The following is a 26098-nucleotide window of genomic DNA, read 5'->3' as shown; positions in this document are numbered from 1 at the left end:
TACCTGGTAAAGAGCCAGGCTTCCCTGATAGCTCAGTTGGTAAAGAATCTGCCTGCAAAAATGCAGGAGACCCTGGTTCGATTCCTGGGTAAAGATTCTAGGGAAAAAGAATTTAATAGGGTCCTGAATCTCTAAAAAATTATTTTATCAATAATAGCACAATTTCTCAAATAGCTGAAAGATATAGTCTTTGTGCAATTCCTAACAATACTACAGTGCGAACTTAGTAATCAGTGCTATATTTGACAAGTAAATGCTTTATTGCCCTATATCTATGTGTCCTAAAACCTCCAACTCCTCTTTAGTCACTCCTATCATGTCTGAGCACAAAATTGCATTAATTCCCTCCAGCTGCTGTAATAAAATACCACAAAATAGAAGTCTTAAATTTCTAAAATAACAAATTTGTTCTCTTCGAGTTATGGAGGTTAGAAGTCTAAAATTAAGGTATCAGCAATGCTATGCTTCCTGTGAAGATTTTAGGGAAGAATCCTTCTTTGCTTTTTCCACCTTCTGGTGACAGCTGGCAATTCTTGGTGCTCCTTAATGCATCCTTCCAATCTCCGCCTCTGTCTTCACAGGACTATCTCACCTGTGTGGATGAGTGTCTGTGTGACTTCACATGGCCTTCTAAAGTTACCAGTCATTGGCTTTAGAATCCATCCTAATTCAGTATGCTATGCTATGCTAAGTCACTTCAGTCGTGTCCGACTCTGTGCCACCCCATAGACGGCAGCCCACCAGGCTCCCCCGTCCCTGGGATTCTCCAGGCAAGAACACTGGGGTGGGTTGCCATGTCCTTCTCCAATGCATGAAAGTGAAAAGTGAAAGTGAAGTCGCTCAGTCGTGTCCGACTCCCAGCGACCCCATGGACTGCAGCCCAATAGGCTCCTCCGTCCATGGGATTTTCCAAGCAAGAGTACTGGATCGGGGTGCCATTGCCTTCCTCTTCTTAATTAACTGTATCTGCAAAGATCTTACCTCCAAGTAAAATCACATCCTGAGGTTCATAGTGGACAAGAATGTTGGAAGGACACTGTCTAACACCTTATAGTCTACCTACGTCCTCTCCCCAAATTTATGTCTATACCATATGCAAAATACATTCACCCCATCTGAACATCCTCAGGAGTCTTCAACATTTATAACATTAATTCTATATTCAAAATCTCATCTAAGTATCAATAAGAAAGTTTCCAAATCTGGTTATCTAAATCATCTGGTTATCTAATCATCTAAATTAGGTATGGGTGAGGCTCTGGGTACCATCCACTATGAAGCAAAATTCCTCTCCATCTGTGAATCTGTGAAAACTAGAACACACGTTATCCTCTTCTAAAATTCAATGGTGGAACAGGCTTAAGATAGATATTCCCATCACATAAGGAAGAAACTGGAAAGCAGAAGGGGGTCACAGTTCCCCAATGAGCCTAAAATCCAGCAAAAAAAATTCTACCTGGTTTCAAGACCTGAGAACAATGCTGTTTCAATGCTCTGTCCTCTAAGCCCTGAAGGGAAGACCTGATCCTTTAGTCATCAATTTGGAAGTTGTGCTTTAATCACGTATGTGTTAGCCACTCAGTCATGTCCGACTCTTAGCCCACCAGGTTCCTCTGTCCATAGAATTCTCCAGGCAAGAACACTGGAGAGGGTAGCCACTTCCTCAGAGGTCTTCCTGACCCAGAGATCGAACCTGAGTGTCCTGCATTGCAGGCAGATGCTTTACTGTCTCAGTCACCAGGGAATGCTGGTAATCACAGATCAATATTACCTAGTAGACAGATAATACTATATAACAATCTGAAAATTTTCTTTGTTGGCATAAAATAAATATCGACCTGACAAAATCCAGGCCAGTGTTCAGTTAGGTTCAGTTCAGTCGCTCAGTCGTGTCTGACTCTTTGTGACTCCATGGACTGCAGCATGCCAGGCCTCCCTGTCCATCACCAACTCCCGGAGTTTACTCAAACTCATGTCCATCAAGTCGGTGAAGCCATCCAACCACCTCATGCTTTGTCATCCTCTTCTCCCACCTTCAGTCTTTCCCAGCATCAGGGTCCTTTCAAATGAGTCAGTTCTTCACATCAGGTGGCCAAAGTATTGGACTTTCAGCTTCAGCATCGGTCCTTCCAATGAACATTCAGGACTGATCTCCTTTAGGATGGACTGGCTGGATCTCCTTGCAGTCCAAGGGACTCTCAAGAGTCTTCTGCAACACCACAGTTCAAAAGCATCAATCCTTCAGTGCTTACTTTTCTTTATGGTCCAACTCTCACATCCCTACCTGACTACTGGAAAAACCATAGCTTTAACTGGATGGACCTTTGTTGGCAAAGTAATGTCTCTGCTTTTTAATATGCCGTCTAGGTTTGTCACAGCTTTTCTTTCAAGGAGCAAGCGTCTTTTAATTTCATGGCTGCAGTCATCATCTGAAGTGATTTTGGAGTCCAGGAAAATAGAGTCTCTCACTGATTCCATTGTTTCCCCATCTACTTGACATGAAGTGATGGGACCAGATGCCATATCTTAGTTTTCTGAATTTTGAGTTTTAAGCCAGCTTTTTCTCTGTTCTTTTACTTTCATCAAGAGGCTCTTTAGCGCCTCTTCATTTTCTGTCATAAGGTGGTGTCATCTGCATATCTGAGGTTATTGATATTTCTCCCAGCAATCTTGATTCCAGCTTTGGGTCTGTCTCTTCATTCTTTCTGGAATTACTTCTCTAGTCTTCTCCAGTAGCATGTTGGGCACCTACCAACCTGGGGAGTTCATCTTTCAGTGCCATATTTTTTTGCCATTTCATGCTGTTCCTGGAGTTCTCAAGGCAAGAATGCTGAAGTGGTTTGCCATTCTCTTCTCCAGTGGACTGTGTTTTGTCATGACCCTTCTGTCTTGGGTGGCCCTACACGGCATGGTTCATAGTTTCATTGACTTGCACAAGGCTAACTTGAGTTAGTGATATCAAATTCCCTGGGGGTTCTCAGTCCCTTTGCCAGATCCCCAGGTTGGGAAATCTGTTGTGGGTCCTAGAACTTCCTTAACAGTGCAAGAATTTATTTGGTAAAATTGTTCTGGAGTTTGTGAGTCATCTGCTCAGCAGCTCTGTGGTGAGGCTAATGGCAACCTCCTCCAAGAGGACTTCTGCCACATGCTGCATGACCCGGGTCTGCTGCAGCCAGAGTCCCTATCCCCGTGGCAGGCCACTACTGACTCATGCCTCCACAGGAAACACTCAAACACTCAAAGGCAGGTCTGGCTCAGTCTCTGTGGGGTCTCTGGGTCCTGGTACACACAAGGTTTTGTTTGAGCCCTCCATGCATCTTTGGCAGGTATGAGCTTTTGATTCTAAACCTGATTTTACCCCTCCTACCATCTTGTTGGGTTGTCTCCTTTGCCCTTGGACATGGGGTATCTTTTTTTGGTGGGATCCAACATTCTCCTATCAATGGTTATTTAGCAGCGTGTTGTAATTTGCAGTTTTCGCAGAAGATGATGAACACACATCCTTCTACTCCATCCATCTTGCTATGACACTGCAGCATAATGCTACTTATAACTCCATAAGATTTTTGTTATTAAAAAAATAATAAAATTTTAGTAATACTTAGAGAGTTGAAACTTCTATACTAATACTTCTTTTTCTCCTTTAGGATCATAAGGCACTTGGAAAAGTCCAAATTTTCTTAATCTAAGCATCTGACATGTCTTCTTCCAAACATATCTAATAAACTGCAAAATGTAACATAAACTTGCTATCACCTTTCAGTGCCCTAGGGCTAGAAATCTAATTCTGTTACACAGCACCAAAATAGAAGAAACTAGATTGTTAAGGATGAATTTAATGAATTGCACATTAATATAAAATAGCACCTAAAATTATAAATAAAATGGAAACTAACTCACAGCTCTACTTAGAGAAACTTGGGTCAAAATTAATAAACATTGATATACTATATAAATTTATATATAAAGTACATCTTAGTAATAATAGTATAGACATTTGAGATGGAAACATTAAATATAGCATATATGTTATTTAGAGTAAAATTTTTTTCTATTGCTTTTATTGGAATTTATTTCATAAATTACCTTTATAAAAACAAACAAACAAACACATAGGTACTCTATTCATGTTCTCTTGCCTTCCTCTGATCACAGTCTCATCTAGGGAAGATAATATCATTGAGAGCTTTGATTAATTTTGTGCTGATATAGTGCCTCCTGCAAGTACTACCCTCTGCCACCAATGTCTGGATGGCACATTAACTCCATAGCAGTTTGAGACTTGGACATGTTAGGGAGTTAAGAATCTTGTAGGTAATCCTCAAACAATGAAAGACAAAAGCTGATGGAAAAAATGCATTCACTTCTGGCCTGGGAAGATGGCTTCCATGGAGGTCCTGGTACAGCTAAGCCTCCATTGTTTGTAGCAGTGAGCTCAGTAACATGCTCTTATATTGACTTGTCCTCCTTCCCATTCTTCATTTTTTTCTGCTACTTCACCCCTGCTCCCTAGAATCAAACTTTCAAATAAACTACATGCACACAAGTCTTTACTTCAGGCTCTGCTTCCAATAAAATCCAAGCTAAGACAACTGGCTTTAATTTGAAACGATATAACAAAATATGAGAGGCCAAATTGATTCACAAAAGTATTCTAGTGACATCAGTGAAAACATCAAGTGTTGACTTTAAAAAGACATACAATGTGAGAGTTGTGAATTAAGTTTTATTTGGATCCAAATGAGGACTGTTGCCTGGGAGACAGCACCTCAGATAGCTCTGAGGAACTGCTCCAAAGAGGTTGTGGGGAAAAGGTCAATATATGTAATTTTGGTGAAGGGGGAGTTCAATGTAATCAAGCAGTTATCTTACAAAAGGTTTTCTGCTAGTCACAAGGAGCTGATGTCACCATGAAGGGATTTAGTGCTTTTCCAGATATGAGGAGATCCAAGGATTGGGCTCGTGAAATCAGTTCCTGAAAATATCTAACTATTTAAAGACCTGTTTCACCAGTTTTTCTAGAGCACAAAGTGCCTTGTTTCTATTTTCCACCCTGAACTCCCTTCAGGACATCTCAAAGGTCAACAGCTGCAGCAGCACATGATTTAATTCCTGAAGAGGCAGATGGCTAATGCCCTTAGCAAGTGCCAATTCGTAGTTGACACAAGTAAGGACCTCCGAAAATTCTCTCCTCTGTAAAAGCAACAAGAGTATTGGCAAAAAACTGTCAGATTCTATTTTTTCCAAATCAAAATTAACCAAAGACCTGTAGAAATCTAGGGAGTGTGTATTCAAGAACAGCAGCTAAATCTTGATAAGATGAGTGAGCTTTGTGACCCTTGGATTTGCTTTATTTTCATTCTTCCCTCCGCTAATCCATGGTAATTTTAAAAGCCAAGAATCTGCATTCATGGTGAAAATCAGCTGCCTGGAAGCCACTGAAGGGGGAAAAACAGGACTGAAGGTCTTTCAAATTCCATTCCCAGGAAAACGTCATTATTTGACCTGATTCCTTGGAAGGCCCCACTGGTAAGACTGTTTTTATGGTACCTGACTCAGAGTTTGCTCACTGTGGAATAGCCTTCATCCCGTGGTGTTTGTTGAAAACCATCAGAAGCAACTGTTGAACAAATCAGCTGCCGAAGGTAGCGGATAATGGTTGAGAAAAACAATAAGCTAATCATAAAACGTGAAAGGAAAATATGGAGAATGAGATGTCCATAGATAACTGAAAATCTCTGGCACGTTCCTAGAAATCTAGGAGGTCATGCATTCATGGGGCTGTGAACATGACTGAAGCTGTACAAATAGTCAAGAAAGTCCTGGGAAAACCTTAAATTCTCACATGTGTCAGACATGACACCCTGCACACGCAGGAAGAGAAGGCTAAGGTAGAGTTGTCAACTTCATAGCTAAGTGTTGAAGACACGTTGCGGGACACAAAGAGCCCCTCAGAAAACACAGGGAGACTGACTGGTTCTAAAAATCTAAGGAAGTATCTGTTGAATCACTATCTGACCACAGAGCTTATTAAACAGACCTCAGTGGCTACTTATGACAAAGAACACAACTTTACAAAATTAGTTAGGAAAAGTTATTAAAGAAGCAGGCAATAACAAACAGCAACAACAAATACTGGGAAGAATCTGACTTTTAAGTTGCTGCATTATATTAAATGTCTGGCTTTCAGCAAAAAGTCAAGAAATATGCAAATAAACAACAGAGTGTGGCACATACACTGGGAGAAAAAAAGCAACTAACTGAAGCTGTTCCTGAGAAAGCTCAGATGCTGGACCAAGTAGACAAATATTTTATATTAACTATTTTAATTATATTAAAGAAACTAAGAGAAACCATGCCCAAAACACTAAAGAAAAGTATGAGAATTGTGTCTCACCAAATCCAGAATATCAATTAAAATAGGAAAAAAAAAATATTTTTTAAGAACCAAATAAAAATTCTGGAGTTGAGAAATACAATAACTGAAATTAAAAATTTACTACAAGTGTTCCACACCAAATTAAGGCAGACAGAAGAAAGAATTAGTAACCTTGAAGACAGGTTAATCAATATGATTCAATCAGAAGAAGAGAGATTTAAGAATGAAGAAAAGTGAACAGACCTTAGACCTGAAGACATGACTGAGCATCCCACCATACATTTAAAAGGAATCCTAGAAAAAGAGGCGAGAGAGAACAACACAGTAAAAATATTTGAAGAAATAATTTCCAAAACTTCTCAAATTGATGAAAAACATTCATCTATACATCTCAACCAAGAACCTCAATGAAATCCAAGAAGGGCAAACTTAAAAGAGGTCCACAGCTTAGACATACATCAGAAGTTAAAGACAAAGAAAGAATCTTGAAAGTAGAAACAGAGAAGCAAATCTTCATATAGGGGGACTCTCAAAAACCTTAACAGTTAATTTTTCATCAGAAATCATGAAAGTAGGAAAACAGTGGGATGACATTCAAAGTGCTGAAAGAAACTGTCAATAAAGAATTCTATATCTAGTAAGTGAAAATATTAGTTGCTCGGTCATGTCTGACTCTTTGCAACCCCATGGACCATAGCCCGCCAGGCTCCTCTGTCCATGGAATTCTCCAGGCAAGAATACTGGAGTGGGTTGCCATTCCCTTCTCCAGGGGATCTTTCCAACCCAGGGATCAATCCTGAGTCTCCTGCATTGCAGGCAGATTCTTTACAGTCTGAGCCAACAGGGAAGCCTAGTATAAACTCATCACTCAAAAACGAAGGAGAAATTAAGACATTCAGAGATAAACAAAATTTGAGAGAATTTGTTGCTAGCAGACCTGATCTACAAGAAATCAAAAAGAAGTTAGCCCTTCAGGCTAAAATGATACTAGACAGTAACTCAAATTTACACAAAGAAATAAAATATACTGGTAAAACTAACTACATCAGTAAATATAAAAGACAGTATAAATATATTTTTGTCTTAATTCTATTTTTCTCTTATATGATTTAAAAAGATGACAGCATAAAACCATGATTATAAAGCTGTATCTTTGGGCATACATGTCATTACTGACCTTATAGAAACAAAAATATTATTAGGGAATACTCTGAAATATACGACAACAAATTAGATAACCAAGATGAAATGGACAAACACTGAAAAAGACACAAGCTACCAAAATTTATTCAAGAAGCAGTGCCAAATATAAATACACCTATGAAAGTAAGAAAGGAATATGACAAGATTGTGAAAGGATTTCTCAAGATTGAGAAAGAAGTATGACAGGGCTGTCTGCTATCGCCCTGTTTGTTTAATCTATATGCTGAGCACATCATGAGAAATGCCAGCTGGATGAGTTACAAGCTGGAATCAAGATAGGCGGGAGAAATACCAACAACCTCAGATATGCGGATGATACCACTTTAATGACAGAAAGTGAAGAGGAACTAGAGCCTCTAGATGAGGGTGAAGGAGGAGAGTAAAACAGCTGGCTTAAAACTAAATATTAAAAAAACTAAGATCATGGCATCCAGCCCCATTACTTCATGGCAAATAGAGGGGGAAAAGGTGGGAGTACTGACAGATTTACTCTTCTTAGGCTCTAAAATCACTGCAGATTGTGACTGCAGCCATGAAATCAGAAGACGTTTGCTTCTTGACAGGAAACCTAGACAGTGTGCTGAAAAGCAGAAATATTACTCTGCCAACAAAGATCCGTAAAGTCAAGGCTATGGCTTTCCGGTGGTCATGTACGGTTGTGAGAGCTGGATCATAAAGAAGGTGGAGTGCTGAAGAATGGATGCTTTCAAACTATGGTGCTGGAGAAGACTTCTGAGAGTCCCTTGGAGAGCAAGGAAGATCAAACAAGTCGATCTTAAGGGAAACCAATCCTGAATATTCATTGGAAGGACTGATGCTGAAGCTGAAACTCCAGTATTTTGGTCATCTGACGCAAACAGCTGACTCATTGAAAAAGTCCCCGATGCTGGGAAAGATTGACGGCAGAAGGAGAAGAGGGCATCAGAGGATGAGATGGCTGGATGGCATCGCTGATGAAATGGACATGAACTGTAGCAAACTTCGGGAGATGGTGAGGGACAGAGAGGCCTTGCCTGCTGCAGTCCATGAGGTTGCAGAGAAGCAGACGTGGCTGGGCAACTGAGCAACCACAATGTGACAAGTAAAGAGACTGAAGAGTAATTTTTAAAACTTTTCACAAAGGAAAGCCCAGGACAAGAAATCTTCACTGGTCATTTACCAAATGTTTAAAGAAAAATAACAAATAACCAACCCTTTTCAAATTTTTCCCTAAAAATTTAAAAATAGAAAAGGGAACACTTTCCAATTCACTCTATCAAGCCAGAATTACCCTCATACTAAACAAAATAGATAAACACATTGCAAAAGTCCTCAACAAATTGCTAGCAAATAAAATCCAACAACTTAAAAAAAATAATTATACATTATGACCAAGTGGGATTTATTCAAGGAATGCAAAGGTGCATCCAACATATGAAAATTAATCAATGTAATTGATGCACCAGAGAAATAGAACAAAGGACAAAAATGTAACTATTTCAGAAAATGTATTTGACAAATCCAACACCCTTTCAAGATTAAAAAAAAAAAAGCACTCAAAAATCCAAGATTAGAAGAGAAATTTCTCAACTACTATCTACAAAATTCTATAGGTGCATCATACAGTAAAAAACTGAAAACTTTTCTCCTAAGATCAAGACAAGCATATCCACTCAAGTCACTTCTATTCAACATTGTACAGATGTCTAGTCAAAGCAACTAGGCAAGGAAAATATCAAATAAAAGCCATCAAGACTAGAAAGGAAAAATTAAACTATATTTGCAAAATGGCATGATCGTGCTTATATGAAACTCTAAGAGATCCACTAGAAATTTTTTAGAAGTAATAAACTACTTCAGCAAAGTTTTAGGATATAGGAACAATACACCAAAATCAATTGCATTTCTATACAACAGCAATAAAAACTCTGGAAATTAAATTATGAAAACAATTCTATTTACCATAGCATTCAAAAGAATACTTGGGAATAAATTTGACAAAAGTGCAAGGTATATACCGAAAACTATACAACACTGTGGAGAGAAATTAAAGAACACCTAAAACAAATGGAGATACATCTTGTACTCATGGATTGTCAAAATGGTAACACTCTGCAAATAGATCTACAGATTAAATATGCACCCCACTCATGTACACATGCTCAGTCGTGTGGGACTCTTTTGTGACCCCATGGACTGTAGGGGCCAGGCTCCTTTGTCCATGGGACCATTTCCTACTCCAGGGCATCTTCACAACCAAGGAATCAAACTCACATTTCCTACATTGCAGGCAGATTTTTCACCACTGAGCCACCTGAAGTGATAAGTAATAAGTGAAGTCACTAAGTTGTGTCCGATTCTTTGCAATCCCATGGACTATAGCCTACCAGGCTCCTCCATCCGTGGAATTTTCTAGGCAAGAGTACTGGAGTGGTTTGCCATTTCCTTCTCCAGGGGCTCTTCCCCACCCAGGGATCGAACCCAGGTCTCCCACATTGCAGGCATAAGCTTTACTGTCTGAGCCACCAGGAAGCAAATAGGAGCTTCCCTGAATAAGAACCTTCAGTTCAATTCAGTCGCTCAGTCGTATCCGACTCCTTGTGACCCCATGAATCACAGCACGCCAGGTCTCCCTGTCCATCACCAACTCCCAGAGTTCACTCAAACTCATGTCTATCAAGTCAGTGATGTCATCCAGCCATCTCATCCTTGTCATACCCTTCTCCTCCTGCCCCAAATCCTTCCCAGCATCAGGGTCTTTTCCAATGAGTCAACTCTTCGCATGAGGTGGCCAAGTATTAGAGTTTCAGCTTTAGCATCAGTCCTTCCAATGAAAACCCAGGACTGATCTCCTTTAGGATGCACTGGTTGGATCTCCTTGCAGGCCAAGGAACTCTCAAGAGTCTTCTCCAATACCACAGTTCAAAAGCGTCAATTCTTCTTCCCTCAGCTTTCTTCACAGTCCAACTCTCACATCCATAGATGACCACTGGAAAAACCATAGCCTTGACTAGACACACCTTTGTTGGCAAAGTAATATCTGTGCTTTTCAATATGCTATCTAGGCTGGTCATAACTTTCCTTCCAAGGAGTAAGCATTTTTTAATTTCATGGCTGCAATCACCATCTGCAGTGATTTTGGAGCCCAGAAAAATAAAGTCTGACACTGTTTCCCCATCTATTTCCTATGAAGTGATGGGATCAGATGCCATGATCTTCGTTTTCTGAACGTTGAGCTTTAAGCCAACTTTTTCACTCTCCTCTTTCACTTTCATCAAGAGCCTCTTTAGTTCCTCTTCACTTTATACCATAAGGGTGGTGTCATCTGTACATCTGAGGTTATTGATATTTCTCCCAGCAATCTTGATTCCAGCTTGTGCTTCCTCCAGCCCAGTGTTTCTCATGATGTACTCTGCATATAAGTTAAATAAGCAGGGTGACAATATACAGCCTTGACATACTCCTTTTCCTATTTGGAACCAGTCTGTTGTTTCATGTCCAGTTCTAACTGTTGCTTCCTGACCTGCATACAGGTTTCTCAAGAGGCAGGTCAGGTGGTCTGGTAGTCCCATCTCTTTCAGAATTTTCCACAGTTTATTGTGATCCACACAGTCAAAGGCTTTGGCATAGTCAATAAAGCAGAAATAGATGTTTTTCTGGAACTCTCTTGCTTTTTCCATGATCCAGAGGATGTTGACAATTTGATCTCTGGTTCCTCTGCCTTTTCTAAATCCAGCTTGAACGTCTGGAAGTTCGCAGCTTGTGTATTGCTGAAGCCTGGCTTGGAGAATTTTGAGCATGACTTAACTAGCGTGTGAGATGAGTGCAATTGTGTGGTAGTTTGAGCATGTTTTGGCATTGCCTTTCTTTGGGATTGGGATGAAAACTGACATTTCCCAGTCCTGTGGCCACAGCTGAGTTTTCCAAATCTGCTGGCATATTGAGTGCAGCACTTTCACAGCATCATCTTTCAGGATTTAAAATAGCTCAACTGGAATTCCATTATCTCCACTAGCTTTATTCATAGTGATGCTTTCTAAGCCCATTTGACTTCATATTCCAGGATGTCTGGCTCTAGGTGAGTGATCACACCATTGTAATTATCTGGGTCATGAAGATGTTTTTTGTACAGTTCTTCTGTGTATTCTTGCGACCTCTTCTTAATATCTTCTGCTTCTGTTAGGTATTTCTGTCTTTTATCAAGCCCATCTTTGCATGAAATGTTCCCTTGGTATCTCCAATTTTCTTGAAGAGATCTCTAGTCTTTCCCATTCTGTTTCCCTCTATTTCTTTGCATTGATCACTGAAGAAGGCTTTCTTATCTCTTCTTGCTATTCTTTGGAACTCTGCATTCAGATGCTTATATCTTTCCTTTTCCCCTTTGCTTTTCGCTTCTCTTCTTTTCACAGCTATTTGTAAGGCCTCCTCAGACAGCCATTTTGCTTTTTTGCATTTCTTTTCCATGGGGATGGCCTTGATCCTTGTCTCCTGTACAATGTCATGAACCTCATTCCATAGTTCATCAGGCACTCTGTCATCAGATTTAGTCCCTTAAATCTGTTTCTCACTTCCACTGTATGATTGTAAGAGAAACCCAAGTAAGACGGTAAGTGTTGCAAGAGGGCATCAGAGGGCAGACACACTGAAACCATAATCACAGAAAACAGCCAATCTGATCACACGGACCACAGCCTTGTCTAACTCAATGAAACTAAGCCATGCCCTGTGGGGCCATCCAAGACAGACGGGTCATGATAGAGAGGTCTGACAGAATGTGGTCCACTGGAGAAGGGAATGGCAAACCACTTCAGTATTCTTGCCTTGAGAACCCCATGAACAGTATGAAAAGGCAAAATGATAGGATACTGAAAGGGGAACTCCCCGGGTTGGTAGGTGCCCAATATGCTACTGGAGATCAGTAGAGAAATAACTCCAGAAAGAATAAGTACCTTAAGGACACACAAATAAAAACCACAGTGAGACAGATATAATCATACACATTAGAATGGCTATAATCAAAAAGACAGAAACTATGGAAGAGGATGTGGGGAAATTGGAACCCTCATACATGGCTGATGGGAATGTACAATGGTACAGCCAGGTTAGAAAATCATTTGGCAGTTCCTCAAAAAGGTGAGTGGGCTTCCCTGATAGCTTCAGTTGGTAAAGAATCTACCTGCAATGCAGGAAACCCTGGTTCAGTTCCTGGGTCAGGAAGATCCACTGGAGAAGGGATAGGCTACCTACTGCAATATTCTTGGGCTTTCTTCTGGCTCAGCGGGTAAAGAATCTGCCTGCAATGTGTGAGTCCTGGGTTCAATCCCTGGGTTGGAAAGATCCCCTGGAGAGGGGAAAGGCTACCCACTCCAGTATTCTGGCCTGGAGTATTTCATGGACTCACAAGTCCATGGGGTTGCAAAGAGTCGGACATGACTGAGCACCTTCACTTTCACTTTCAAAAAGCTGAACAGAGTTCTCATATGACCCAGCAATTCCACTCCTAGGTATACACATGTAAGAATTGGAAATATATGTCCACACAGACACTTGTATGGATATATTCAAAGCAATATTATTCATAATAGCCTAAATGTCTATTGACAGACAAATGGATAAATAAAATGTGATATATCCATACAACGGAATATTACTCAGCCATAAGAAAGAATTATGTAGTTATTCATACTGTAACATGGATGGCCTTCAAGTTGTTACGCTATGTGATAGAAGGCAGACACAAAAAACTACCTACTGTATGATCCCCTTTATATGAAATGTCCAGAAGAGGCAAATTCACAGAAACAAAAAGTATATTAAAGTTTGCAAGCATCTGGGGAAAGGAGAATCAAGCAGTGACTGGTAATTGATACCTGGTGTCTTTTTGGCATCATGAAAACCGAGGGGAATTAGATAGTTGTGAAATGTCCTCAACTTTGTGAATGTACCATAAACCACTAAACTGTATACTTAAAAGGGTATGTTTTATGGCACATGAATTTTAACTTTATAAAAAGATTTGAAAGCAAAAGTTATGATCTATTGATGCATGAATCACTGAACACTCTGCTGCTTTGTCTGGGTTATCCAGTGGGCCTTTGGACCCAATCCATAGTTGTCCAAATTAAATACATTTCTCCAGTATACATTTACTCTTCTTCCAAATCATATTCATGAATATAGTTTGAAAATTTAAGAATTATTCACTAAATATCCTTGAAATTGATGTCAAGCTTCTGCTGCTGCTGCTGCTGCTGCTGCTGCTGCTGCTAAGTCGCTTCAGTCATGTCCAACTCTATGCGACCCCATAGACGGCAGCCCACCAGGCTCCCCCGTCCCTGGGATTCTCCAGGCAAGAACACTGGAGTGGGTTGCCATTTCCTTCTCCAATGCATGAGTTTTATATAAACTAGGCACCTGCTAGATCTTGATAGTCTGTACCAGTGTTCCAGTGCTTACAGTCTGTCTTCCCACAGGTACATATGCACAACTACCATTGCCGAAGGTCTCTTTGCTGTTCTCTGAGAATTGAGTGTGCTGAGGAATATCTAAGCCCTGGGATGACTCAGAATCACCACAATGCTTTCTCTTGCCACACGTCACCTTCTCAGGGCTCTCGCATGACTACTGTGTCTATGTGGTGGTATGTTCTTCCCAAAAATACTTATAGGGTTTGCATCTTTACTTTGTTCAAACTTCTGCTTTACTGTTAAACCCCTCCTTTCTTGGCCAGTCCTTTGAAAACAGTACTCTCACTATACTCTGTCTCCTTTCACCATTTAATCCTTTCACCCTCATTTCAGTTCAGTCGCTCAGTCGTGTCTGACTCTTTGCGACCCCATGAATCGCAGCACGCCAGGCCTCCCTGTCCATCACCAACTCCCGGAGTTCACCCAGACTCACGTCCATCGAGTCAGTGATGCCATCCAGCCATCTCATCCTCTGTCGTCCCCTTCTCCTCTTGCCCCCAATCCCTCCAAGCATCAGAGTCTTTTCCAATGAGTCAACTCTTCACATGAGGTGGCCAAAGTACTGGAGTTTCAGCTTTAGCATCATTCCTTCCAAAGAAATCCCAGGGCTGATCTCCTTCAGAATGGACTGGTTGGATCTCCTTGCAGTCCAAGGGACTCTCAAGAGTCTTCTCCAACACCACACTTCAAAAGCATCAATTCTTCGGTGCTCAGCCTTCTTCACAGTCCAACTCTCACATCCATACATGACCACTGGAAAAACCATAGCCTTGACTAGATGAACCTTTGTTGGCAAAATAATGTCTCTGCTTTTGAATATGCTATCTAGGTTGGTCATAACTTTCCTTCCAAGGAGTGTCTTTTAATTTCATGGCTGCAGTCACCATCTGCAGTGATTTTGGAGCCCAGAAAAATAAAGTCTGACATTGTTTCCACTGTTTCCCCATCTATTTCCCATGAAGTGATGGGAACGGATGCCATGATCTTTGTTTTCTGAATGTTGAGCTTTAAGCCAACTTTTTCACTCTCCACTTTCACTTTCATCAAGAGGCTTTTTAGTTCCTCTTCACTTTTTGCCTTAAGGGAGGTGTCATCTGCATATATGAGGTTATTGATATTTCTCCCGGCAATCTTGATTTCAGCCTGTGTTTCCTCCAGTTCAGCATTTCTCATGATGTACTCTGCATATATATCCTTTCACCCTAGCCCTTATCTAATCAACTTAGAATACACACATACATATACACTCACACATACACACTTTTATTCTTTTGTTTACTGCAAGTGACAGAGGACAGAGTCATAGACTTGCTTCTTATTCTCAGCATCTAGAACTGTGTGCCCAGCATAAGATAGGCGCCCAAAAGATATTTGTTCAATAAATGATTGAAATGCTGTCATAACAGTCTTGAAAATTATTCTTATCATGTATTCAATAATAGGTTAAGACATTTTTATATGCCCTTGCTTATGCCTAACACTAATTAGTTTTAGTCCTCATACCTTTCAATCCCCAGCCGTCCTTTCCTTTACATGAAGTGTTCTGAGGATCTTTCCTCTCTAACAATAGCTTTTTTAATCAAATAGTTAGGGGGAAAAAAGCTATCAATCAAGCAACCCTTGGAATTCCAGTAATTATAATGTTCCCAAAGTGCATTTATAGAAAAAGCACCAAATATAAGCACAAAGATTAGTATTCCAGAAAGTATATTTTTGGAGAAACTATTATTTTTTTGATAATACTTCCAAACATGTAAAAGGGTAGTAAAGCAAATTATTATTTGGCTAGCCATAAAACAATATTCAAAGTACATCTCTAAAAGATGGGAGATATGCTTTTCTAATAGGATGAGCATTTTATACTGGTACCTTAAATATGTATCTCTTGGTATAAAATTAATTACCAGTTTATTGGGGAATCAGATGCAAATATATACATTAAGGGAAGCAGAGTAAAATACAGCCATGTATATATAGATTTCCAAACAGAACAGAGGAGTCTTATCTCTCAGCAGGAAATGTGTGAGATGAATTTCTCACTTAGTCAATTAATTTACACTTTAGTCACCAGTGCTGGAAGGTAGTTTGGCCGACTTAGCAGTCTAGGCTAGAATGAGTAATAATAATTCACATTTATAAAGGGCTTCAGAATATTAATTATTTAATCCACACTATATTGCTGCATGATAATTCAGAATTATTGCTTGTGCTTTTTAGGCTAGAAAAACTGATCTAAATCAATTAAAATTCATGATAAAAGCAGAGTTCCTGGCCTTCAAGTTGGTGTTCAGTCCATTTCGCCTTGCCACTCTGGCCCTTTGGACTCTGTGATGGGTTAATTAACCTCTCTTGCTATGAATTTATCCATAAAATGGTGATAATAAGACAAACCTTACAGTAGTATATTGTGCAAATTAAATTAATTGATTTTTAGAAAGCACTTTGAGATCCATGGAAGAAAAGTATTAGTTGTAAATATCTCAATTGATTTTAAATGATAAATGATCATTTTTCATATCATTTTTCAACAGAGACAGTGACAGAGATATTGAATAATATATAAAACAATGAAAAATTCTTTCCATCACTCAAAGAAAAAGCGCTTAAAACTCCCACCTCCATTCAGCCAGCCATGACTCATTCATTGGAAAAGAGGCTATGATTCATTCCTTTCCACAACTACCCAGGCTAACGCGCATTTCCAGTACAATGAGAATATTGGCTATTCCTGACAATGTGGTCTCTCATTTATGGTTGCATTTTAAATATCTGTACAATGGCCCATCTTGCAGTGCACTATAGTGCTACTTGAAAGGTAAGTTGCCTGAGAAAATAACACATTTTTTTAAATTTATATTTTTCAGTGCCCTGATCAGACCAGCAAAACATTTGTTTTAACACTAGCATCTTATAATTTACTTATAAACACTGAATGGTATCAGTGAAAATGCTACCAGCATTGTAGATCTCAAAGAAGAATTATTTCATTTGTATCTACTTTCTTAAATGAGTTTTCTACATAATAGTTCTACAAACTATGGTGTACTTGATTCTGAAAAAAATAAATACGACTAAGTTATTTCATCTTAAAACTACAAATAAATAATTTAAAGACTTTTATTTCAGACATGAACCCAAAGTTGAAGCTCCAAAGCCATATAAACCTAGAATTATATGGTGATAAAATGCTGGTGCTTAGTACAAGAAATGAAATACTAAACCTTAAAATGTGTCTCACAGATGCTTTGTAGCCATCTTCAATCAAAACTCAGTACCCATTGATTTTTTCCCCAAAACAGGAGGCCTGGTTCCCCTCTGAGTGGCCTCTCTCATACAGAACTCTTCCCCAACACCCAGTCTCCACATTTGCCCCAGCCAGAAGTCTGGACTTAACACAGCACAATCTTTAAAAAGGCAGTAATTTCACTCAAATCAAGAGGCAGATTTAGTTCCTGGCTTGAAAAGGAAATTGTTGTAATTAGAATGTGCCTAATAGATGACACCTGTTTGTTAAGTCATTCCCAAAAAAACCACTGCATTCTCAGTAACAACAAACTCTGAAATCCGAGGTTAACAAGGGTATCCCAGGTTTTGAGAGCCATCAGGATTCCAGTTAACTACCCATACCTTCTCTGCAATTGCCTCCTGATTAATAGAGATTTGTGTATATGTGTGTGGATCTCTATGTATGTATGTATAAACACACACACACACACACACACACACCCTATTTCAACTTAGTTAAGCAAACATACAACCTCCTATCTGAACAACAGAAATGCCCTGAATTTTAAGCTGTATTGTTTTATCTCTTTCATGTATTTATGCATTTTATTGCTGTTCCTATTTTATACACTAAGATAAAACTATTTTGCTATTTAAGCCTTCATAAAGGGTTGAAAATTATTTATATTTGTCTTTTTGGCATCACCTTTAAGTGAAGAAACTTTCCTGTTCAGAGTTGTGGAAATTCAGTTCAGTTCAGTTGTTCAGTTATGTCCGACTCTTTCCGACCTCATGGACTGCAGCATGCCAGGCTTCCCTGTCCATCATAAACTCCTGGAGCTTACTCAAACTCATGTCCATCATATCAGTGATGCCATCCAACCATTTCATCCTCCGTCATCCCCTTCTCCTCCCACCTTCAATCTTTCCCAGCATCAGGGTCTTTTCCAATGAGTCAGTTCTTCATATCAAGTGGCCAAAGCATTGGACTTTCAGCTTCAGCATCAGTCTTTCTAATGAACATTCAAGACTGATTTCCTTTAGGATGGATTGGTTGGATCTCCCTGAAATCCAAAGGACTCTCAAGAGTCTTTTCCAACACCACAGTTTGAAAGCATGAATTCTTCAGCATTCATCTTTCTTTACAGGCCAACTCTCCATACATGACTTCTGGAAAAACCATAGCTTTGACTGGACAGACCTTTGTTGGCAAAGTAATGTCACTGCTTTTTAATATGCCGTCTAGGTTGGTCATAACATTTCCTGCAAGGAGTAAGCATCTTTTAATTTCATGGTTGCAATCACCATCTGCAGTGATTTTGGAACCCCAAAAAATAAAGTCTGTCACTGTTTCCCCATCTATTTGCCATGAAGTGATGGGACCAGATGCCATGATCTTAGTTTTCTGAGTATTGAGTTTCAAGCCAACTTTTTCACTCTCCTCTTTCACTTTCATCAAGAGGCTCTTTAGCTCTTCTTCACTTTCTGCCATAAGGGTGGTGTCATCTGCATATCTGAGGTTATTGATATTTCTCCTCGTTATCTAGATTCCAGTTTGTGCTTCATCCAGCCCAGCATTTCTCATGATGAACTCTGCATGTACGTTAAATAATCAGGGTGACAATATACACCCTTGATGTACTACTTTCCCGATTTGGAACCAGTCTGTTGGTCCATGTCCAGTTCTAACTGTTGCTTCCTGACCTGCATACAGATTTCTCAAGAGGCAGGTCAGGTGGTCTGGTATTCCCATCTCTCAGAGTTTTTCACAGTTTGTTGTGATCCACACAGTCAAAGGCTTTGGCATAGTCTATAAAGCAGAAATAGATGTTTTTCTGGAGCTCTCTTGCTTTTTCCATGATCCAGCGGATGTTGGCAATTTGATCTCTAGTTCCTCTGTCTTTTCTAAAACCAGTGCGAACATTTGGAAGTTCATGGTTTACGTATTGTTGAAGCTTGCCTGGAGAATTTTGAGCATTACTTTTGAGCGTGTGAGATGAGTGCAATTGTGCAGTAGTTTGAGCATTCTTTGGCATTGCCTTTCTTTGGGATTGGAATGAAAACTGACCTTTTCCAGTCCTTTGACCACTGCTGAGTTTTCCAAATTTGCTGGCATATTGAGTGCCGCACTTTCATAGCATCATCTTTCAGGATTTGAAAGAGCTCAACTGGAATTCCATCACCTCCACTAGCTTTGTTCATAGTGATGCTTTCTAAGGCCCACTTGACTTCACATTTCAGGATGTCTGGCTCTAGGTGAGTGATCAGACCATTGTGATTATCTGGGTCATGATCTTTTTTGTATAGTTCTTCTGTGTATTCTTTATACCTCTTCTTAATATCATCTACTTCTGTTAGGTCCATACCATTTCTGTCCTTTATTGAGCCCATCTTTGCATGAAATGTTCCCTTGGTATCTCTAATTTTCTTGAAGAGATCATACAAAAATAATGGAATAATTAAAATTAAGATCATTCTAAATTCCCAACTTTGTGAATATTTGCACAGGATTAGTAAATAGAAATTTACATATAATTATTCAAAATATTTAACATAAAAATTATAAGGTTAATACCCATCAGGCTGTTATTTTTTTTTTTAATGAGAGGGGTAAAGAAGTACCCTTTCTCCATGTTTTTGGCAAGGATGTGGAAAAATTGTAACCTTCATGCATTGCTGGTAGAAATATAAAATGAAGTCACCACTGTGAAAAAGTTCATCAGCTCCTCAAAAAGTTAAGCATAGAATTACTACATGACCCAACAATCCCACTCTTAGGTTTATATCCAAAAGAATTAGAGGCAAAGACTCAAAGATTTAAACCCTTGTTCATGGTAGCATTATTCCCCATGTCCATGCCAATATCCATCAATAGATGAATGGATTAAAAACCATGGTATATATATACACACAATGAAATATTCTTCAACCATAAAGGGAATACATTTCTGATATATGAAAGATCCCTGAAGGCATTACATCAAGTGAAAAATATTATGCTAAATTAAATAAGCCAGACACAAAATGACAAAAAAATATGTTATGATTCGACTTATATGAGGTCCCTAGAATAGACAAACTCATAGAGACAGAAAGCAGAATGGAGGTTACCAGGAGCTGGGCTAAGGCACAAGGAGAGTAACTGTTAAATGGGCACAAGTTTTCTGCTTGGTAAGATGAAAGGGTTCTATAAATGGATAGTAGTGATAGATGTATGACATTGTAAGTGTACTTAATTCCACTGAGTTGCACACTTGAAAATGGTTAAAATGATAAATGTTACATATATTTACCACGAAAGAGTCCAAGGCTGATAGAAATTGTTTTAGTCTGTTTGGTTAGAAATATTCATTGCCACTTGACCAATTATGTCTTTCAGTGCAACTGGGTGTCTTAATTTGTCCCCAGTTTATATAAACACGTGTGTGTATATATACAAAATCTAATTTCAGAAGATGGAAAAGGGTGTAAGCAGCATTCTGATTTATGAGATCAGGGAGTAAACATAAAATTTACCTTTGTAATTCTGCTGAAGTGTATAGCAAAATATCCTTCTTGAGGTTTATTAAACTCTAATCATTTTCTTGAAAGATTAGCAGCAATTATCATTAAGGTTTAAGCATTTAACTGTGACTACTGCAATAAATCTTATTAAAATAACTGAAACATACTTTTTTTGCATGTGCAACCTGTCTCTGAATCACAACCATCTGTAAGTGGTGATTGCCTGGTGCACACAGATGGGAGTAAAACAACGTTCAGGCTATACCATTCTTCCATCATCACTTGGTACCAAACGGAAATCTGAGTCAGACTATTTGCATTTGAAAGATTATATGATCGCTGTAATTACCAAATACTCGTTGGCTTTCTGATATAAAATGCATGATAGGTACCTGATTGAAAATAAAGGTTGAACTGTGCAACCTCTCTCTCTTATCTCTGACAGCCTACTAAAAAAAAATTAGATTTTAACAATAGAGGAACAGGTTTCAGGTTTTTATAGCACACGATTCCTTTTCAGATTTAAAATGACAGAAGAAGGGAACAGAATAATTTATTCCTTCTGGCTTGCAGCACAGAACCATGGAGTCTCTTGGCCCATAACTTCAGGGCTACACTTTCAACTCCCATCATCCTAGATCAGTTACAGAGGTGAGCCTCAGCTCCATCCTACAGTTCTGCCAGGCTAGGAGAAAACAGACCCACATTACTCACAAAGTCCATGTCATTAAATATGAAAATCGGGAAGCTAAAAATCAAGGAGATTAATATCTTTCTAGGTGTCACCACAGTTTGGCTAGTAAGACCTACCTCTGTTGGATTAATAATCAGAGAAAGGAAAGAGATTTGAACATTACACAATGATAGAGAACTGATTTTGGAGTTGGGAAAACCCTGCTTTAAAGTGGTCATTATAACACCTAAGTGATCATGTTATACCTTAACATCTAAGTGAGCAATTTTGTCTATGAGGGTTTTTTTAATCAATCTTGATGAACTTAAGAATATTTCTTACTCTTCCAGGAATGCATCTTATAGTTAAAAGTTTGGATCTAGATAGAATCAGACTTCTGAGGCTTAAATTCTGCTTCCCTCCACCTACAGCTGTGTGACTTTGACAGGTAGCTTCTCTGTGTACCTCTTTTTTCCTTCACTTATAAAGGAGAAATAATAATGATCAACTCAAAGTTTTGTTGGGGGGGTTCAAATGGGTCAATAAATTTGAGTAGTTTAGAACAGGACCTGGCATCTATTCCTGCCAGTATTTATCAATTAGTTATTATTCATATGTGAGCCAATTCATGAGTACACAGTGAAGGCAGACATAGTGCTTGGCCGTGTGGAGCTTCCAGATCTCTAGGAAGATAGATTTTAAAACAGAAATACAAAAACACGTAATTGCAAGATTGAAAGAAAATAAGAGAGGATGGCAGATCTTGTGATGTTTGAGCTAATTATTTCATGTCAGATTCATCATCTGAAAGATCTCAAAAATATTATCTATATGTTACGGTAGGAAATACTTAGGTCAAAATCGCTCAGGTGTCTCCGACTCTTTGCAGCCCCATGAAAGCAGCCCGCCAGCCTCCTCTGTCCATGGAATTCTCCAGGCAAGAATGTTGGGTTGCCATTTCCTACTCTAGGGGATCGTCCGACCCAGGGATCAAACTTGGGTTTCCTACACTGCAGGCAGATTCTTTACCATCTCAACTACCAGTGAGGCCCAACAAAGGGAAAGTGAAACTCCCTCATTTGTGTCCCACTCTTTGCAGCCCCATGGACTGCAGCCCACGAGGTTCCTCTGTCCATGGAATTCTCCAGGCAAGAATACTGGAGTGGGTAGCAGTTGCCTTCTCCAGGGATCTTCCCCACCCAGGGATCGAACCCACATCTCCCGCATATCAGGCGGATTCTTTACCAACTGAGCTACCAGGGAAGCCCAAAGTGAAAGCGAAAGTGTTACTTGCTCAGTCGTCTGACTCTTTCCAATGCACGGATGATAGCCAGCCAGGCTCCTCTGTCCATGGGATTATCCAGGCAAGAATCCTGGAGTGGGTTGCCATTCCCTTCTCCAGGGGATCTTCCCAATCCAGGGATTGAACCCAAGTCTCCTGCAGCTCCTGCATTACAGGCAGATTCTTTATCGCTGAGCCACCAGGGAAGCCCTTCATATAAATGAGATCATTGTGTCTGCCTTCTATCACATAGTGTAAGAACTTCAAGGCCATCCATGTTATAGTATGAATAAGTATTTCATTCTTTCTTTTGGCTGAATAATATTCCGTTGTATGGATATATCACATTTGGTTTATCCATTCATCTGTCAATGGACATTTGAGCTATTATGAATAATATTGAAATGAATATACCCATACCACTATTTGTGTGGACTTATATTTCCAATTCTTACATTATGATACTTATGTAGGAAATACATGAGTATAATACTGTAAAAATCCCTAGCAAAAGGAAAACCTTAGTGCACATTAGTGTCTTTCTTCCCTTTTCTCCATGGCATCTGATCATTTAGATAAGTGCTTGCTTTGTTCACTGTTTGTCTAAAGATTAGTATTATTATTATTTTTGCAGGGAAAAGTTTCTTAACCTCAAATGACCTCATTCTTTGAGACGCCAGATGCTGAAGAATATTAAAATTATATTTAAGACAGTGTTACATTCAAATTAAGATGTATTTTCTGCTAGATTACACTTTTAAAAGACCGTCATCACATATTATATACACTTAGATATCAAATGACTGCATTTACATTTGAACCAAAATAAAAGATGAAAGTGGTTAATGAAGTTCTAATTCATTGCCTTGAATGTTTTTAGCCTGCTACATCCAAATTATTTTTTTTTAAATAACATCCACTAGGAAGGCTAATGCAGTGCAGATGACTCCTCAAATATTTGCAATAGGTCACGTGAACACCGCTGCAGCATCTCAACAATTGACTGTAATAGATTTAAGGGGGGATGATAGGCTGCCTTGACATTTAAATAGATAATATTTTCTATTAAATCTCTTTTAAAAAACCTTGATTAACACCAGAAATATTTCTCACTTAACCAAAAGAAACCCTCATTAAGGAAATTTTCACTGAGTTACATACAATATGCTCATCTGTGCACCATGAACTTGTTTTTACTCTATATTCAAAGCTGTATGTTTATTTCTCTGTTCTAGTTCAGTTCTAAAAGCCAAAAATATGAAACAGATGTGGTGACTTTCTGTGTAGTGTGAAGCACAATTATGCTTCTTTGAATTGCTCAGGCTAAACACTTGCCCTCCCTAGAGCATCTCGAAACTGTTTTTGAGATTCTTTGCAGCCAAGAATCTAGCCTGCTACCTGTCAGGAGCTGGAATTGGCAGGCCAAAGCTAGGGGACTGTAAAGGATGCTGTCTTACTGTCCCCCCAACCAAAGTCTGTGCAACATAATCAATAAGTGGGCACAACTTCAGCTAAATGGTATGCTGTCTCATCCTCAAGAAGAGATTAAGTTGCTGGGTAGTACAGTTCAAGGTCCACTTTACGTGGCCCATTTAACAGCACTCAAAACAACAGCTCAGTGTCCTAAACAAGGTTGCTCCCCTTGTTTAGAAGATGCAGAACCGTCATAAGGCAAAGGGCAAGTGAGGCGGGCATCCGTGAGCCCTCTCAGCTCCTTCCTGAAGGGGCACTAAAAAAAGGGGAAAAAGTTCAGTTTGTTGTGCTTCTGAGTTCATAGACAGCATTGACAACAGTCAAGGGCAAATAAAGAAAAATCTTCCAGTTTATCTGTTGTAGCCATGAGGCCTTTAAACCTGTGTCAATTAGCTTAGCCTATGTATCAAAAGTGTACATGTTGATTTTCCTCTTGCTGAGAATAGTTTAAAACATGTGGAAATTCCTATAAATGAAGAGAAAGCTTGAAACAAATGGTAATTTTGTGCTCAAAAAAGAAACTTTTCTTCAGGCTGTGGGAGGTGAGGAAAAGAACTTCCTTTCCTTCTAAAATGAGTGGATGCTGAAAATAATGGCATTCATAGAATCCTGCATTGATCTTGCTAGCTTACAACTGCAAAAAGGTCTTGAAGCAAAAGCTAACAACCATGTTCATATAGAAATATTTACAGAATGCCATGTTCAGGGAGGTCCTAAGATTGATACAAATAAGCATACCAGCAGCCTCCTCAAATGTATGTTTTCCATCAAAGCAAACCATGCATCACCATTCATTCACTCAGAATTCATTTATTTCATGGAAACCTGGGCATTATGCTAGATGCTAAGGATACAGAAATGAAAAGAGTAAGTATATGCTGCAATATGTTCATATGGAAAGGGGAAAAGACATTTAAGACATGTAACAGACAGAGTATTTTTACTACTACCGAGGACTCCTTTCCTGTGGTAGTCAGGTCTCTGGGTCTTGGAATAACAGATATGAAGACGAGGAAGGTGAAAACAATTTGGCCTACATAACCTCAAGATACATTTTTAGCATCTGTATCTAGGAGTCAGGCCACATTGTAGACCAATTCTTAAATTGTAACAACTTCTCTAAGTCTCCTCCTACCAATCCCACAGCTCTCAATACACCACTCATGAAAAGCCAAGAAAGTGAGAGGCATGTAATCAGGAGGACTTGCACCTTTTGTTTTTCACCCTGAGAGATGTCTGATTCCATCTGGTCACTTTCAGTTTCGTTGATACTGCGTGGTCTCGGAGGGAAAACGCTGGTATTTCCACCCCTCCGCATCTCTGCTGTGGTCCTGCACTGTGCAGGCTGTGGCCCCTGTATCCAGACCCACCTTCCGCTCTTCAGGCTTTATAGCGACCTAGGTCATTAGAGGACACTTGTCCATGTGGATTGAGTCAAACAGGACTGAGCATCATTGGGGTATATGAGATAGTAAAGCCCAAAGCGGTGGCCGGATCACACAATCAAGTATATCCATGAGAAGGACAGCTGTCTTAATTCCTGGGGATGAGTTTTCTACGGTTACAAACCAAGCATAGGATAGATTCATCTGAGTGTTGGCTCTGCACTGAGTTTGGCAGGGCCAGGTACTTTGGGACAGAGTCCAGAAGATGGATTCCAGTGGTGGTGGTAATGGTTCAGTCGCTAAGTCATGACCAACTCTTTTGCGAGCCCATGAACTGTAACCCACCAGGTTCCTCTGTCCCTTGGATTTCCCAGATAAGAATACTGCAGTGAGTTGCCATTTTTTTTCTCCAGGGGATCTTCCTGACCCAAGGATTGAACCCGGGTCTCCTGCATTGCAGGCGGATTCTTTACCAACTGAGCCACTAGGGAAGCCCATGGATTCTAAAGCCTAACTCTAATCATGTTA

At 39.5% G+C, this 26098-nt stretch overlaps 1 long non-coding RNA gene across 2 annotated transcripts in view; it reads right to left on the bottom strand.

Annotated features, from left to right (window-relative positions):
* LOC139184229 (uncharacterized) overlaps positions 1-26098 on the bottom strand; it is a 309385-nt gene that overhangs the window by 247631 nt on the left and 35656 nt on the right. The window lies entirely within an intron of this gene.

Source organism: Bos indicus, chromosome 7 (assembly GCF_029378745.1).
Source record: "Bos indicus isolate NIAB-ARS_2022 breed Sahiwal x Tharparkar chromosome 7, NIAB-ARS_B.indTharparkar_mat_pri_1.0, whole genome shotgun sequence".
Classification (NCBI taxonomy): domain Eukaryota; kingdom Metazoa; phylum Chordata; class Mammalia; order Artiodactyla; family Bovidae; genus Bos; species Bos indicus.
The sequence above is the reverse complement of the archived record's forward strand: the minus strand, read 5'-3'. Positions and strand labels throughout refer to the sequence as shown.